A 10946-nucleotide genomic window follows, 5' to 3' on the forward strand; every position below is an offset into this window, starting at 1 on the left:
TTAACAATGCATAGTACATGTTGTTGTAGTTATGGCGATGAGGTCCGGCACATCAGTCAGCTGCTCAATGTTCTCCCTTGCTCCTCAGTGTAGTTTGGAGTCCGGTTTGTGCCCTGGCTTGCTGATTCTAGGGGTCTTTGGATGTTAATCCCACTGGGTGCTACCCCCCATGGGAGTTGGGCTCATCTACACACTGGGTGCTGTCATCGGTGCCATGGGGGGTGCCGGGAGCAGCAGAGGCAATAGACAAGCCCAGGTGGCATTAACAAGGCTGGTACAACAACATTGGTATTTACCAAACATGACACAACATGAGCTATATTAACAAAGAAGGCCCCTTATGGTGACAACATTCTACTGTTCAAACTGTAAAACATCTTTCTGTACTGATCAGGGGGTAACGATTTACTCTTTACAATCCTGATGCTGAATGTCTCCTGAGGAGGTCTGGTCACAGAGAAGAATGAGCCCCTTGTGGGCTGCCCCTGTTTGGACAACCTGCTCCTCACCCCGAGCCTCAGCATGTCTGACATCGCCCACCTGGGACTGACATCCCAAAGCATTGAGAACATTTATCATTTTTTGTTTATCATTAAAATCTAATAAATTTATAAAAATAAAAATTTAATTTTTATAATGATATTATTCTCTATTCTTATAGCCATGTTTTTGCATTTATATAAAAGAATTGATACATTTTCAGGAACAAAAAACATTATTGTTCTCTGGCTCTAAGTACCACAATTGCCTTCATTAATTAACTGACAACTATTTCTCACTCTTTATGCTAATTTGTCCTGTTTTTAGTCCATTAATCATAATTTTGAAATTATTCTTAGACAGGGTAAAAGGGGCCACGTTGGGGTCCATGGAAACTTTTCTGGGGAACATTTGGGGCAGTTTCAGGTCTGGGAAGGGAATTTAGAGAGAATTTGGGGATCTGGAGGACACTTGGGGGAGTCGGGTGCGCACTTGGAGGGGCACTTGGGGATTCTGTGGGACAATTCGGGGTCCGGGCGGGCACTTGGGGGGCTGTGACGCGGCTCTATGAGGCGCGGGGGATGATGGGAGTTGTGTGCGCCGGTATAATACGGTTTAATGGGGCCGCGGAGCATCACGGGAGTTGAAGGCGCAGCTCCAATGGGTTCTGTGAGGTGCGGGGCATGACGGGAGATGAAGTCCCGGCTGGAATCGCGCTCCATGGGCGCCGCGGAGCATGATGGGAGCTGTAGTCCCGGAAGTGGATCGGAAGGCGCGTTCGGAGGTGTGGGGAAGCCCTTGGAGAACACTTTTGCATCCGAGCCGTGGCTGCAGGTGCTCGGAGCGAATGCACACGGCTCGGGAGCACTTGGGGGGAACCTGGGGAGCTCTAATCGGGCTCTTTAGGGCGGGGGGCACGGCAGGAGGTTTGGGCGCGGAGCTGTGTTCTGAGTGGCTCAAATAGCGCGGGGGATTGAGCGGGAGGTGAGGTTAGGGAAGAGATGGAGGAGGGAGGAAGAGGGGGAGCAAGAGGAAGAGGAGAGACAAAGGAGAATCAGGGAAAGGAGAAGGGGCCACGAGGTCCAGCACTCCCTGAATTCACAGCCCCCCCCATGGATGGGATCATCATCCCCCCATCCCACAGGTGACCGGGGAGGGGGAGCTTTGCCCAGATATCCTGAGGAGTCCCTGGTTTGGGCTTTTTGAGGGGATGTTTGGAGAACGAAGAACTCCAAACCTGAGCAGAACATACCCCTTGGGGTTAAATTGGGGGGGTCCCAGAATCCCTAAGTGGGGAGCTGGTAACCGGGGAAACTTTTTGGATTCCTGGCACTCCCAGCAGCCTGGGGTGGGCAGATATAGACAAAGCAGACAGGGGACCCCCAGTGCAAGAGTGACCCCCAGCAGCTGGGACAGGGAGGAACCCCTAAACATCAAAGTGGACAGACCAGAGATGGGGAACTCCTGGGAGATATTTTCAGGGCTGAATCTTGGTGTTTGAGAGGTTTTTATGGACTCCAGATGCCGGGTGAATTCTGGAGATGGACTTGGGTAGAGGGACCTTCAAATTCAATGTGCTCATCCCCTGTTTTCCCCAAACCAGGGTTTCCCATTCCCAAAATTTGGCTGCATGCAGAAGGCGGCTGTGAGGAAGAGGAAGATGCCCCAGGACACCCAGGCAGGTGAGGAGGAAGTCAGTGCCCCTTTCCCCCTCTCTCCTGCTCCATCTCCCAGCCCAGCCTGGCCCCCGGCTGCAGGACAACCCCGCTGCCGACGCCGTCCTGCCGGGGACGCACTGGGGGGATCTCCTTCCCCTTCCCTCTGGCACGGAGGCAAATCCCATCCTCTCCTTGTCCTTCCTCCCCCAGACAAGGAGCTGAGGATGGAGACCAGGGAGGACAAATCCCCTCGGCACAACCTCGTGGAAGAGGCCGTTCTGAGCAGCTCCACGGCACAGGAACCCAATGGGGAGGAAAATCCCCAGAGGTCCCACAGGAGGAGAGGCTCCAAACTCAGCCCAGGGTGCTCTGAGGAGGAAAGACCCACCCTGTGCTGGGAAGGCAGCCAGAGATCCAGCCAGGGCTCTGAGCTGGTGGTCCATGAGCAGCTTCAGGATGGGGAGAAGCGCTACAAGTGCTTGGAGTGTGGGAAGAGCTTCAGCCAGAGGAAAACCCTCGTCAGCCACCAGCGCATCCACACTGGGGAGAGGCCCTACGAGTGTCCCGAGTGTGGGAAGAGGTTTCAGACCAGCCCCCATCTCCTGCACCAGCGGATTCACACGGATGAGAGGCCCTTCTGCTGCCCCAACTGCAGGAAGGGCTTCAAGCGAAACTCCACCCTTGTCACGCACCGGCGCATCCACACTGGGGAGAGGCCTTATGAGCGTCCCCAGTGTGGGAAGAGCTTCAGCCAGAGCTCTACCTTGACCAAACACCAGTGGAGGCACCAGTAAGGGAAACCCTGTGATTGCCCCGAGGTGCAGAAAGAGCTTTCTCCACAGCTCCAGCCTCATCCCTGCTTGGAGGACCAACTTTGGAAGTGACCTGGTGATCCATGTTCCCTGTGATCCATGCTGGGAAGACACCTGTACCTCTTCCTGCCCATGGCAATGTCATGATGTGGGATCAAGGAATGCGAGAGTCTCATCATGGCCCTGTCATTATATTCAATCCCATCTCAGGTCATTGCCAGGGGCAGGAAAAGACTCCCTCTCTCTCACCAGAGTAGAAGGGTGTCCTTTCTTGGCAGGAGGAAATGCATGTCCAGGAAGAAACAGTCGGTGGTGTTTTAGTTTTCCCTGTAAATAATTTGTCTTATCCCTTCTGTTACCAAAATTTTTTCTGTTCCTGTTTGTGCCTTATCTCGTTGCTGTTCTCAATAAATTGTTCTTATCCCAGCCCGGGATCTTTGCCTTTTGTGCTTTCCATGGGAGGTGGGAGGGAAGAGAGCAGCAGCGCGGTTTCAGCAGGAGCAGGAAATTGGGGAATGCCATTCCTGAAGCCCAGCCCATGGAAACCGAGCATCCCAGCTGGTGCCAGGCCTGGTTGCCATGGCAGCAGCCTTGGGAGCGGGTCCCTGGCTGGGGGCTGCGGGAACCTCTTCCCTCTGGTGCCCAGGGACAGGAGTGGAGGGAGCGGCTGGAGCTGAGGCGGGCAGGTTTAGGCTGGATGTGAGGAAAAGGTTTTTCCCGCGAGGCTGCTGGGGCTCTGAACAGGCTCCCCAGGGAAGGCTCCCAGCTCCAAGGCTGGCTGAGCTCCAGCAGCGTTTGGCCTTTAAGGATGTCATTAGGTCATGCAGAAAGAAAAGCAGAGAGGTGAAAGGTCAATTGGAGCTTAACATGGCTGCTTCTATGAAGGATAATAAATATGTGTTTATAAATACATGAATGGCAAGAGGAAGGCTATGGACAACCTCCATTCCTTATTGGGGGGGATATGGTTACCAAAGATGAGGAAAAGGCTGAGGTACTTAACCCCTTCTTTGCCTCAATTTTCAACATTAAGACAGGATTTCCTCAGGACAAGTGTTCTCCTGAGCTGGTAGATGGGGACAGGGAGCAGAAGAGCCCCCTGTAATCCAGGAGGAAGCAGTCAGAGACCTGCTGAGCCACTCAGGTGGATGGGATGGGATGGGATCCATGCTAGGGGGATGAGGGAGCTGGTGGATGAGCTCCCCAAGCTGCTCTCCATCATTTCTCCTCATCAGTCCTGGCTCACTGGGGAGGTCCCAGAGGACTGGAGGTGCCAGTGTGAGCCCATCCCCAAGAAGGGCTGGCAGGAGGCTCTGGGGAACTGCAGGCCTGTCAGCCTGAGCTCGGTGCCTGGTGAGGTTTTGGAACAGATCCCCTTGAGTGCCATCACATGGCACCTCCAGGATGGCCCAGGGCTCAGACCCAGCCAGCGTGGCTTTAGGAGGGGCAGGTCCTGCCTGACCACCCTGATCTCCTTTTATAACCAGCTGACCCGCCTGGTGGGTGCGGGAAAGGCTCTGGATGTGTCGAGCTGGACTTGAGCAAGGCCTTGGACACGGAGAGCCGCAGCATTCCCTGGAAAAGCTGCAGCCCACGGCTTGGACAGGAGCACTCTTTGCTGGCTGCAGAACTGGCTGGAGGCCGGGCCCAGAGAGTGGTGGGGATGGTGCTGCATCCAGCTGGTGTCCAGTCCCTGGTGGTGTCCCCAGGGATCTGTGCTGGGCCCAGGCCTGGTTAATATCTTCACTGAGGGTCTGGCTGAGGGGGTCGAGTCCAGCACTCACAAATTGCAGATGACACCAAGCTGGCTGTGAGTGGGGATCTGCTGGAGGGCAGGACAAGGAGACACAGCCTTGAGCTGCACCAGGGCAGGTTTAGGCTGGACAATAGGAAGGAGTTCTTCCCAGAAAGGCTGATTGGGAATTGGAATGGGCTGGCCAGGGGGAGGTGGCAGAGTCGCTGTCCCTCTCCAGTGGTCTGGGGGAGTGACATCAATCTCTGTTTAATAACTGATTTTGCTTTAAAGCAATTGCTTCAAAATTGCTTCCTATTACACCCTGAGTGTCTGTGCTGGTTTTGTATTAGTTGATACTTGGTGAGGAGGGAAGAAGTCACCCACAGAAATGATTTTTCTAGGAAGGGGCTGCTAAGATCTTCCTCAGTGCTTAGCAAAACCAATAGCTGGCTGGCTCTGAGAAACTGACAACCTACTAAACCATTTAAAAGCTGTATCCTCCTGTGTGAAATCCACATTTTAAAGACAGGCAAGCCCAGGAAAGCTCTCTGTTGTTTCCAGCAGTGAAGAGTTAACTGGGTGCTGGTCAGGCCGGCCCTGCTCCAGCCTGGCCTGCACCGAGCCGGGCTCCGCCAGGCCCCGGGAGCGGCTCTGGGCTGGGCCAGGCCCCTTCACCACGGCCCGCGCGGCCCCAGCGGCTGCCGGGCACAGGGAGGGGAAGCCATCGGCCCGCAGCTGGGATTGAAGGGAGCAGGGGCCTGGGACCAGCCATGTGGGCAGAACAGCCACGACTGTTCTGGCCGGGCCCCCTGAGATCTTGGCACAGCCCCAGGGCTGCCTGAAATCCATCACCGTGACTGCTTCGGCCACTGCCCGGCAGAAACCATCATGAGCATCTGCAGGCCTGGGTGAGATATGAACTCTTTCTGTGCACAGATGAGACCTGCAGACCTCCATCCTCCCCTTGGGTGAGAGGAAAGGACAGAGCGGGAGACTAATGCCACAAGTATGGTAGGCTACACCTGTCTTCATATGTCATTGAATTAGAGAAAAACTCTCTCCAGGGCAAATTATGCAACACTTCGCCTCACAATCCATCAGCCTTAATTACAATGAGAGGTAGATCCTAATTACTATCCGATTAGAGCAAATCAACATGGTGTGAATGGCAAGAAGAATTTGCTTGTCAACAGATGAATATGTCCCACTCAAGAATGAACAAAATCTGCCTTTACTTGGAAGAAAGGAGACATGGAGCAATGCAGTATTTGGGTTTTATCCAGTGATAAATGGGGCAAGAAGCTGTAACAACTCACCTGTTTTACAGAACACAAGTACTGATACAGCCAATAGTGCACCCACATTGAAGGGATTTTCAGAACATTCCTTTATTTCTTAACAAGGAAAGGGCAGCAAAATGCTGGCATTTATCTGAGCTGGAATCCATGTTCCTCTCCTGTTTCTCCTTGAGCACACTGTTCTCTGCAGACTTCACTGTGCAGACCATCAATCCTCTTCTGGCCAACAGCTAAATGGCACAACTACCAAAACACAGGTGCCAGCATCATCACCCCAGCATTATTCCAGCACTGCTTTGCTGGTGCACAGCAGCACAGAATGGCTTGGCTTGGAAGGGACATTTAAAGGCCATCTAGTCCAGTGCCCTGCAGTGAGCAGGGACACCTTTAGATCAGGTTGCTCAGAGTATGAGCTTGAATGTCAGCAGGGATGGATGCCCATCTCTCTGGGCAACCTGTGCCAGGGTTTCAAAACCCACAGTGTATAAAACGTCTTTCTTACGTCTAGTCCAAATCTACCATCTTTTAGATTGAGAACATTCCCCCTCAGTCTTGTCACAATGGGCCCTACTAAAAATTCTGTCCCGTCTATTTTACAAGCCCCCTTAAAGTACTGAAAGGGAGCAATCAGGTCTCCATGGAGCCTTCTCCCTTCCAGGCTGAACACCCCCAGCTATCCCAGCCTGTCCCCAAAGCAGAGGGGCTACATCCCTCAGAGCATTTTGTTCCTCCTCTGGACCAGCTCCAACAGGACCGTGTCCTTCCTGTGCTGGGCACCCAGAGGTGGATGCAGTACTCCAGGTGGGCTCGCACCAGAGCAGAGGAGTGGTGGAATCACCTCCTTCAAGCTGCTGGGCACCCTCCTTTGGAGGCATGTGGCTGGCTCATGTCCAGCCTCTCACCTTGCAGCAGCCATAAGTCCTTCTCAGCAGGGCTGCTCTCCATCCCTTCATCCCCCAGCCTGTGAGATCAGCTGGGCTGGGACCCTGTCATAGCCCTTGGACAGAGCAGCTGGGCAGGATAAGCTCCCTGGTGAAGGAGGCAGATCCCACTCCCCACACAATTCCACCCTGGCCATGAGGTCACAGCAGCCTGTGGGGTGACAGCAGGCTGAGGTGACAGCAGGCTCTGAGGTCACAGAGGTCCCAGAGCCCCGTGGTTGCCCAGCACCACAAGGACCGAGCAGTCAGTCCTTGACCACGACTGTTGTGGCAGCAGCGGCGGCGGCAGCAGCGGTGCTGACATTGGGACAGCGGTGTCAGGACAGTGGTGGCAGCAAGAGCTGCAGGACTGCCAGTGGGCAAGGCACCATGGCCTTTGCTCTGCACCTCCTCCTCCTGCTCCTCCTGGCAGTGGCCCTGCCTGACAGGGCTGCCCAGGCTGCTCCATGGCGAGCAGGGCGAGCAGGTGAGCCGGCAGCCTCAGTCCCCTTTCCCGGGACAGTGCTCCCTTCTCCCTGGGAAGTGTTGGGGATGGTTTTCCCCAGGGCTTTAGGGAGGGTTTTCTATGTGGGAGGGAGAGAATCCTCAAGGGCCCTGGGCAGGTCCTGCCACCCCTCCAAGGATGTTGCACAGGGCCTACAAAGAGGGTGGAGAGTGACCAGAGCCAGCCCAGAGCTCTCCAGGCCCCTCTGCAGCTTTGGCCATGTCCATTGACATCTGGCTCCCACAGCCTTACCCATTCACCTTGCAGTGCCCAGTTCCCTAAGGCAGAATGGGATCCCAGCACACCATGGAATGGTTCTGATCTGTGCTCCCTTCTAGATTGGGATCGTGACATGGAGTACCTGAAAGCCCTGGCACATAATGGTTTGAGATCCATGGAGAATGTTGGAGGCAAGTTTTCAATGTCCCTTTCTGCACAGAATAATCAGTGTCAAGGTGGCAAGAGCTCACTCACATGCCATTTCCCTTGAGAGTCTGAAGGTTGATGGATTCTAGAAACCTTGCCCTGCTCCCTTCTGGAGCCCTGAGTGATCCCACAGCATTGCTGTCAGTGGGAGGAAGGAGCATTTAGCTGTCAATCCTCTTCCCATGTTTAATGCCAGTGTCACCTTCCGTGTGCTCTGTGCAGCCACGGAGAAGAGCAGAGAGGAAGGGGCCAGGCCCAAGGCTGTGCCCCAGGGCTGTGCCTTGTGTGGCTCCTTTCTGGCCCCAGGGAGCCTGAGTTGCTCCTGCTCCAGCTGCCAAGCCCTGGCCCTGCCTGGGGCTCAGTTCATAGCTGCTGGCAGCTCCAGGGAGTCCTTTCTCCCCTGACTGCCATGCAAGGGGCTCCTTCCATCCCAGTGTGGGGCCACTGCAGGCACGTGGTCCCCCTGCTCCTGCTCCTGAGTGGAAGGTGGAGAGGAGGGAGTGCCTTGGAGGGCAGCAGTCACCCAGGTGCACTCACTGCCACTCTGGCCTGAAGGAGAAATGGAACTACTTTCCATTAAGGTCCTCCTAGATGGAAGAACCAAGACACAGAAGACAAGAAATCCCTGGAGGCATCCCAACTTCTGGACAAGATGCTGAGTGAACTGGAGAGACGCCGTGGTGGGTCCATGTCCCTCAGCCTTCTCCTGAGACTCAGCAGCCGGGGGCTTTCTCTGCACATCTGGACACTGTGCCCGGCACAGCAGGAAGGGATCCATGTCAGCCTCGCTGCCCTGCTGCTGCTTTCATGGCCTGCAGGGCTGTTTCCCAGCCTGGCCTGGCTGCAGCTTCTCCCCAGCCTCTGCAGGAGGGCATTTGGCATCAGCTGACAGGGAGCCCAAACTGCACCATGAGTCATAAACAACCTAAGATCCCCTGCAATTTCCCAGTCTTGGGCTATATCGGGTGTAGGGACTGTTTGGAGGAGGGAGGGCCCTGGCCCAGCCTCAGTAACCTGGGTGTTTTCCTTGTCCTTATCCATGATTTGACAAGTATTGCCTCCTGAAGATACCACCTCACTTAATGGCAAACAGTTCTATCTTATCCAGCTGTCCCTTTTCCTTTCTCAAGTGCTGGAGGAAATGTCTGTGCAGACGATGGCATATGCTAGAGGAAGCAATGTCTCTGTGCCAGCTGCTGATGCAGGAAAGGAGGAGATGCCAGGCCCAGACACAGGAGGTAATTGCTGTGCTGGGCTCTCCCTCGGCCGGGCTGTGTGCCAGTAACTCTTCCCCCAGGGCTGGCCCTTGCACGGGTGAGCAGCAGCCAAAGCTGGAGGTGCTGCAGCTTCCAGGCCTATGGAGCTCATTCCCAGCCCTTAGGAAAAGGCACTCGTTCACCAACATCCATCCCACTGCAGCTGCTTCTGGAGCTGGCCCTAAGCATCCAGAGGCCCAAGGCACAGGAGCAGCCCCGAGCGGGAGCCCTGCTGTGAGCCCAGGGCCACAGCCAGCCCTGGCTCCCAACTGGGCAGGGGCTGCACTGGCCCCTGACAGGGCCTGGCTCTGTCCCCTTGGGCTGGGGGAGCTGTCACGGAGCAGGGAGGGTCAGGGGTGGCAGTGGCTGCTCAGGGATGGGTTTGGCCCGTGTCCCTGGAAGGAGCCACTGCCCAAGCAGCTGTGCTGTCCCCCGGGCTCTGCTCCTGGCCTTCTGGGCTTTGTTGGGTGTCACAGCCTGTGCCAAGGGGTGCCAAGGTACCTGCAGGCCCCAGATCTGGGGGAAACAGAGAACGTCCTGGCCATATCCACCATGCTGCCAGCTCAGCCATGGAGCACAGCACAGGCTCATGCTGCCCATTGCTCCCACAGAAGCGCTTGGCAAGTCCAATATAAATGCTGAGAATGCACCGAGCACCCCAAGAGTGTTCTGCCCGCAGGATGTGCGCAAGTCCTGCATGATAGGCACTGTAGTGACACTGTTCACAGTGCCCCTTTCCATGGTTCTCTGCTATGTTGGATTCCGGTGGTGGAAGGACAAGAAACGGTAAGTTGTTGTTCATCCCCACCCTCCAGCTTCTTGAAAGGCTGCTCATAGTCAGGAGACATTCCCAATGAGGCTGCTGTGGACTTGTGGCTAGTCCTTGGTTGCCCAAAACACTCTGCTGAGAGTTCTGCTGCTGCCCAGGCCTTTCATTGGCCCCTTAATTGCTGGGCCTTGTCCTGGGGAGCCCGCTGGGGCTGCAGCCAGTGCTGGCTGCCACTGAGGCTGCCTGGCCAAGAGCAGCCCCAGGAGCAGCGGGCAGAGGCAAAGCAAGGTGGGCAGGAGAAAGAGCGGGGACGAGATTGTCCTTGAAAGGCAGAGGTGCTCTGGGGCCCGCTCCTGGCCAGGGACCCTGCCCAGAGCCATCCCCTGCTCTCCAGGGCCGTGAGGGGCAGCTGTCCAGCTGGGCCAAGCTGTGCCAGCAGCTCCAGCCGTGCTGGGGAGCCTTGGCAGCTCTGGGCCCTGCTGTGCAGGAGGGTCCCTGTGTGCCAGTGGCAGCTGGGGGCCTCAGCCACCTCTTCTCTCCACAGTCGCCCTGCTGCAGCTCCAGCTTCCCGGCCAAGAAGGCGCGACTCTCCCTCGCCCCCAGGGAGCCCAAAGACTGTCCGGTTTGACAGCTCTCAGACGTGGCCTCAGAAGCAGGAATCGTTCCAGAAAGCAGAACACCAGCACTCCATGCCTCCTCCACGGCCCCCCAGCCCAGCTGTGAAGCAGAAGCCCCCTGAGATCCCCCCACCTCCTCCCCTCCCGAGCCGGCCACCCTGGTCCAGTTAGGACTGAAAGTGGGCCAGTCACGGCAGGGCTTGGGCTACCAACAGCTTGGGCCATCTGCTCTTGGCTACAGATAACACGTTACCTGTGGGTAACAGCCAGAGGCAGTTTTCCTACTGTTTTACTTTCAACAGGGAAGGGCTGAAGATTCTTCCCATGCCTCGTCTCATCCTTTACTCTTTTGATTTTCATATAGCTTGGTGCTTGCTGAATCTTTTCAAAGAACTTTATTAACACTTCATGTTTTACCCCACCTAGCAAGGGAAAAAAAAAAATAAAAAAATTCCTCAATTTAGACTTCA

At 55.6% G+C, this 10946-nt stretch overlaps 1 long non-coding RNA gene across 1 annotated transcript; it reads left to right on the forward strand.

Moving 5' to 3' along the window:
• The first annotated feature begins 9705 nt into the window (after positions 1-9705).
• LOC147646362 (uncharacterized) lies at positions 9706-10946 on the forward strand. The gene is made up of 2 exons (XR_015281893.1): positions 9706-9876; positions 10404-10946. It is a non-coding gene; the product is annotated as an uncharacterized LOC147646362 (long non-coding RNA).

The sequence above is a fragment of the Cyanistes caeruleus genome, unplaced genomic scaffold (assembly GCF_971803275.1).
Source record: "Cyanistes caeruleus unplaced genomic scaffold, bCyaCae1.hap1.1 HAP1_SCAFFOLD_100, whole genome shotgun sequence".
In the NCBI taxonomy this organism is placed as follows: domain Eukaryota; kingdom Metazoa; phylum Chordata; class Aves; order Passeriformes; family Paridae; genus Cyanistes; species Cyanistes caeruleus.